The 7,237-nt window shown below is 37.9% G+C and overlaps 1 non-coding gene across 1 annotated transcript; it reads right to left on the bottom strand.

Annotated features, from left to right (window-relative positions):
* Positions 1 to 1,983: 1,983 nt before the first annotated feature.
* Positions 1,984 to 2,055, bottom strand: TRNAM-CAU. The gene has a single exon. It is a non-coding gene; the product is annotated as a tRNA-Met (tRNA).
* Between the last annotated feature and the right edge of the window lie 5,182 nt (positions 2,056 to 7,237).

The following is a 7,237-nucleotide window of genomic DNA, read 5'->3' as shown; positions in this document are numbered from 1 at the left end:
AGCCGCTAAGCCGAGCCGTCGAGCCGCAAAGCCACATCGCCAAGCTGAGCCGCGAAATACAACGGAGTCATTGATGAAGCTGAAGTACCAAGCCAACAAGTTGAGAGGTCACTGGCGGCGCACGGTTTCTAGACACGGGCTGGTGTCGCTAGTCTTGGGCCGGAATGGGTACGCGGCCTAGAGTCAGTGTCCAAATGCAGACTGCAAGGCACGGGCAAAAACGGCGGGTCGTACGATGGCTGAAGTGAGCTTGCTGGTACCCGAAGAACCCGACCCGTGATCCGCTGCCCTGTCTTCCTTACTCGAGAGTCCCAATGAACCCTAATTGCGGAACTCGAGTGTTGTTGCCAATGAGATCGCAGTCGTACATTCGTCCTTGACGGTGCGTCTGTCCCATTCTACGAAGTACCCTGACGTTATTTCGTGTGTAATCTAGCTCATTCCACTGTCGTTACAGTGTGACAGTGTGGAACCCTAGCATATTAAAGACAAGATCCTAGAAGTAGGTTGCTTACTAAGTCTTTGTACTCATTCCCCATTCTCCATTTTTTTTTTCAGGTAAAAAGGAGCTGGTCGAAGTCTGGAGAGGACTCTAGAGAAGATGCCATAGACAAACCTCACTCGTCGTCCTTCAACCCTTTTGTGTCGTTCCTTAAATTTTTTTTTTTTAACATTTGTGTTGTGTTTAAAATACTTTGTTCAAACCTTATTTTGGTATAATATAAATATAATGTATGAGAAGTTTTAAATGTGGTTCGTTTTATTTCACGAAAAAAATTTACCCATCTTTTTAGAGTCATCGAGTCAGCCCGATCCTTACAATGTGTTAGCTCCAGGTGTTTGACAATATGTTCTCCTTGTCTAAAAGCTATACAGAGCTAGGGTGTAAGAGTTAGGTTGGTTGTACGATGACTTAGGTCAAGATGCATACACTTGATTAAGCACCTTAGGATCGTGGCGATGTTAAGAGGGCCTATACCCTATTACTCCAAGACTAAAGAAAAGTCGAGGAGTCATAAACGAGTAACTTGGAACCAAAAGCTATGTTAAGCAACCTAGCTTGCCTAGGAATCCAATAAACCTCTTCAACTCTTAGACATGACCAAGACGCATTTTAAAATAGTGAGGCTGACAATGATGCATAATGGGGCAAAGTGAATAATATATGCTAGTAGTAATTTTGAGTCGTAACAAAATTAATAGTCAAGATGGCTGAGTTAGTCTAAGGCGCTAGTTTCGAGTACTTGTCCAAAAGCGCATGGGTTTAATCCCATTGTTGACATGATTTTTTATTGTGAGATTCGGTGATGGTTGAAGAGGTATAATGGTCAACATTTTAAAACGTGAGGTTGGCATATGTAACGAGCAATGTAGTGGTTGGTGGCGATCTATAAAAATTCTATAAAGACTAGGAATCATAGATTAAGAATCTATTAAATTTTGTTGCATAAAACAACCCACTCTATATTTGTTAGAAAAGAAGATCAGCTATTGTGATCTGTGCTTTAGGGTGATTTATGGATGTCTTTCGAGGATGTTTGCTTGTATTGTGCTTGATATAGTATGAGTTAGCTCCAAGTGTTTGAGAGTGTATTGTGCTTGATATAGTATGAGTTAGCTCCAAGTGTTTGAGAGTGTATTGTGCTTGATATAGTATGAGTTAGCTCCAAGTGTTTGAGAGTGAATTCTCCTTGTCTAGCATATGCTAGCAATGATTTTGAACGATGGAAGCTCATATCAATTAATTTTGTATGTTTACTCACAAAGTTTAAAGTGAGGCTACAATATGTAGTGGTGGGTAGGGATATGTAAAACATGGATTAAGGGAATTAATTTTGTATGTTTACTCACAAAGTTTAAAGTGAGGCTACAATATGTAGTGGTGGGTAGGGATATGTAAAACATGGATTAAGGGAAGCTCATATCAATTAATTTTGTATGTTTACTCACAAAGATCTTTCCATATCTGGTTGGTTGGTTATCTATCAGAGCCAGGTTTCGATCCTGGGACCTGTGGGTTATGGGCCCACCACGCTTCCGCTGCGCCACTCTGATTTGATATAATAGAGGATGAGCTATTTTGATCTGTTCTTCAGGGTAATTTATGGATGTTATCTTTTCATTGAGCTTGTTTGCTTGTATTGTGCATGATTTAGTATGTGTCAACTCCAGGTGTCTGACAGTGTGTTCTCCAGGTCTAGTGTGTTTATTTACATAGAGCTAGGGTGTAAGTGTTACGTTGGTTACAAGATGACTTAGGTCAAGATGCCTACACTAAACTAAGCACCTTAGTTTCGTGGTGAAGATAAGATGGTCTATACCCTATTAATCCAAGACTAAAGAAAGATTCGTGGAGTCAAAATAGAATAATCTATTGCCAAAAGCTCGTGTTAAGCAACCTAGCTAGCCTGGGAATCCAATAAACCTCTTGAACACCTAGACATAAGCAAGACACATTTTAAAACCGTGAGGCTCACGATAATGCATCATGAACCAAAGTGGATAATACATGTTAGCGGTGATTCTAAGATCTTACAGAAAAAAAAGTAGTCAAGATGGTTGAATTGATCTAAGGCGCCAATTTCAAGTTTTGGTTCTAAAGGGCATGGGTTCAAATCCCATTCTTGACATTGTTTTTTTTATTATGAGATTCGACAACGATCGGGGAGGTTTAATTGTCAACGTGTCTTAAAAGTTAGGCTACCATATGTAATGAGAAATGTAGGGGTCTCTAAAACATATCAATTAATTTCGTATGTGTCAAAAAAAAGATCTTAAACAAAGCCAAGTTTCAATCCTAGGACTTGTGGGTTTAGGCCCACCATGCTTCCACTACGCCACTCACTATTTTGATTTGTTCTCCAAGGTGATTTATGGATGTTATCTCCCGTTGAGCTTGTTTGCTTGTATTGTGCATGATTTAGTATGTGTCAGCTCCAGGTATCTGATAGTGTGTTCTCCAAGTCTAGTGTGTTTATCTACATAGAGTTAGGGTGTAAGTGTTAGGTTGATTATATGATGAATTAGGTCAAGATGCCTACACTAAACTAAGCACCTTAGTTTCGTGGCGAAGATAAGAGGGTCTATACCCTATTACTCCAAGACTAAAGAAAGATTTGTGGAGTCAAAATAGAATAATCTTGAGCAAAAAGCTCGTGTTAAGCAACCTGCCTAGCCTAGGAATCTAATAAACCTCCTTAAAACCTAGACATAATCAAGACGCATTTTAAAACCATGAGGCTCACGATAATGCATAACGAACCAAAGAGAATAATACATGCTAGCGGTGATCATGAGATCTTACAAAAAAAGTAGTCAAGAAGGCTGAGGTTGTCTAAGGCGCAAGTTTCAGGTAACCAAGACGCATTTTAAAACCATGAGGCTCACGATAATGCATAACGAACCAAAGCGGATAATACATGCTAGCGGTGATTCTGAGATCTTACAAAAAAATGTAGTCAAGAAGGCTGAGTTTGTCTAAGGCGCAAGTTTCAAGTACTGTTTTGAAAGGGCATGGGTTCGAATCCCATTCTTGACATTATTTTTTTATTGTGAGATTCAGATTGGGGAGGTTTAATTGTCAACGTGTTTTAAAAGTGAGGCTACCATTTGTAACGAGAAATGTAGCAGCGATCTATAAAACATAAAGTCATGGATTAAGAAGCTCATATCAATTAATTTTGTATGTTTATTCACAAAGATCTTTCCATATCTGGTTGGTTGGTTATCTACGAGAGCCAGATTTCAATCTTGGGATTTGTGGCTTATGGGCCTACCACACTTCCGCTGCGGCACTCTAATTTGTTAAAATAGAGGATGAGCTATTGTGATTTGTTCTCCAAGGTGATTTATGGATGTTATCTTCCCGTTGAGCTTGTTTGCTTGTATTGTGCCTGATTTAGTATGTGTCAGCTCCAGGTGTTTGACAGTGTGTTCTCCAAGTCTAGCGTGTTTATCTACATAGAGCTAGGGTGTAAGGGTTAGGTTGGTTATACGATGACTTAGGTCAAGATGCCTACACTAGACTAAGCACCTTAGTTTCGTCGCAACGATAAGAGGGTCTATACCCCTATTACTCCAAGACTAAAGAAAGAGTCGAGTAGTCAAAATAGAATAATTTGGAGCCAAAAGCTCGTGTTAAGCAACCCAGTTAGCTTAGGAATCCAATAAACCTCTTCAACACCTAGACATGAGCAAGATGCATTTTAAAACCGTGAAGAAGGCCTTAGTTTCCTCTTCAACACCTTAGTTTCCTCGTGTTAATAAACCTCTTCAACACCTTAGTTTCCTCATTTCTTGATGATTTTGGACGATTCAAGAGTAAAAAATGTTCTCTTCATAGTTCTGGGAGGATTTCGTGAAAAAGGCACGAGCAGAATTGGACTCCTCGTGGCTAAAGCGGTGGTTGCCACCCCCTCTCTAAAACTTTCTTTCTCTCTCTATCCCCTTTTATGCAAGACTTTTGATAATTTGAACCCTTTAGTTGCTAGAGGGGCAAAATTGCTTATTTGCCTCTTTGTTTTTTTTCTTTAAATATTCAGGTGCTACACTCCCCTCTGCATGTGTCATAGTCTCTTGGGTTGCATAAGGGAGACTCTCCTTTACATGGAAAAATAAGAGTAGCACATGACTTGAGTATTTTGATAAATACTCAAAAAATGGCTCTTCTATTGCTGTTAGATGCAAGCAAATATAATCATGAGTGTGACGTATCATATCAGTCTATATTTCTTAGGCAGCTATACTAAGTGGGTTATTTTGATGTGTATTTACTGTTCACATACGGTCTACAGGTACGAGTATGGACCCACCAGTCGGTTCGCACACCTTTTGGGCCCCTTTCTTGTCAGGTGAGCATTATCTGGGAGTTGTTGACGTCGGACACCAGTTAGGAATAGCGACCTTCTTAGCATTATAACAAATATAATGATCATTTTCTTGTCTTGTAGTGTACGCATTCATACCATCGTAAAAGATGAAGGGGTATCCCCGACGCATGAACACACAATAATACATGAGGTGTACCGACCCTAAATTTTTACTTACCTAGAGTCGCTACCGACATCATCATCTAAACTCGCATGTGGAATTAAACATTTAAAACTTCATTATAAAACATAACCTTCGTCTTAAGACACAGCCATGGACTTATGTATTTTAAAAACACGTTTAAAATGAAATGATAAAAGACTAAAGAAAATAAATAAACCTTTAAGTTAAAAACATCGTATTCAAGACTAAGTCTAAGAAAATAAATGCGACTACCCTATGCATGTGCCATAGTCTCAAGTTGCAATGTCGTCATTAGCCGTACAGGGACACCTTTCCTTTACCTGAAAAGAAGTAGCACATGGCTTGAGTATTTTAAAAAATACTCAAGTAAGTGAACTCACTGTTGGAGTTGGTGAATGAAAACACATGCAACTCATGATCTAGGGACCTAACATTTAAAAACCATCCTAGGGGTGGCCTCCAGTCTCGAATAAATTGGATGTGTTGTACGCTCCTACACACAACCCACACGTGCGAGTGTCCAAGGGGCTCGCACACTCCCTGGATCCTCTTTAGTGAAGCTAATCTGTACCGACGTCTAGATGTAAGCGGAACCCCATAGTGTCATGCTCCCCATGAACATCCTCATCATCATACTTTGCACATCTGCACTCATCATCATAAATGGGAAAGTATCACGATGCATATGAACACACAAAATGCATGAGGTCCCTATAGTTTTCATCTTTAAATCATCTTTAAGACAACCCTATACACCGTTCACACATTACTCTAAGTAACATGCACACATTGACTTTCATACATTTATCATCATTCGTTTAACTAGGGTTGTCTCTTTAAAAACTTGTCGTCATAATGCATCGTGTCATTTAATACATGCACAACATCTTAATATGGAACTTGGTCATATTAAGTCATTTCATCATCATATGTCTCGCATAATCTTCTCATTATGCATCATCATCATCCTGTCAACATCATGTACATCATATAACATTATTACATCATTATCTAACATCATTAAGTCATCATATAACATCATCACATCATCATATAACGTCATCATGTCGTCACATGACATTATCACATAATCATATAACATCATCGTATCATTATCTAACATCATCAAGTCATCATATTACATAATCACATCATCATACAACATCAACACATCATCATCTAACGTCATAACGTCATCAAATAACAACATCACGTCATCATATAACATAAAACATAAGTGACACATATAAGGGCCACTGAACGAAATTATAATATTAGTTTCCTGCCGACCAAAACTCTTTTTTTCTTTTAGTTATGTTCACAATTCTCACCTATTTTTATCTCTATTTGTTTCTTCTTTTAATGAACTCTTACTTTCTCCCTCAAAAGGGCTAGAGATTGATTTCCTTTTCTTGGCGTTGTGTTCCTTCTTCCAGATATTTGGGGGAGGTGGAGAGAGATCATTTATTTATTTATTTTTCTTTTATACTTATTATTATTATTATCCTCATCTTTTATTTATTTATTTATTATTATTTTTATGGTTGTTAGGGGAGGTTCCTAACATTTTTTCTTTCATTATTTGTATATCAACCTCGGTATCATTTTTTCTTTATATCATATCATTTTATCATAACTTTCTATGTGTATATCGGGGTTGTGCATTATGTCAATTAATCACATTGCTCGTCAATCTTATCATACCATACATCTCATAATGTCAAACATATGTCATATCATAAACTTACCATGTCTTCTAACATATCATATAACATTTTATAGTATCATCACATCAAAGAATAACATCATCATACGTTGTACATCATCATATGATATAGTCACAACATCATAAATACAAAGAATAAATGACACTTGCAGAAATGGCAAGGTCAATTTAAGCTTTAGGATAATCGAAATGGCAAAAATTGGGTAAAATACCCTTTAGCGAGCCGAGGAGCTGGATTATGAGCCGCGAAGCTGAGCCTAGCCGACTGAGCTGCATAAGCAGAAGAAGTTTCGGGCTGCAGGCACGGCACGTGGTGCAATGAGATGCGAACGCATTTTTCGGCGGTCGAGTTTTTTTTTTTTTTTTCCTTAACAGAATTTGTTTGTGTTTCATTTTCGAGAATGGTGTATAAATTTCAAATTTACTTCATTTTTGTGCTTTGAATTTTTCTATAAAATCTAGACTTTGATATATATATATATATATATATATATATAT

This window comes from Cucurbita maxima, unplaced genomic scaffold (genome assembly GCF_002738345.1).
Source record: "Cucurbita maxima cultivar Rimu unplaced genomic scaffold, Cmax_1.0 Cma_Scf00081, whole genome shotgun sequence".
Taxonomy (NCBI): domain Eukaryota; kingdom Viridiplantae; phylum Streptophyta; class Magnoliopsida; order Cucurbitales; family Cucurbitaceae; genus Cucurbita; species Cucurbita maxima.
This window is presented reverse-complemented; position numbering and strand designations above follow the sequence as displayed.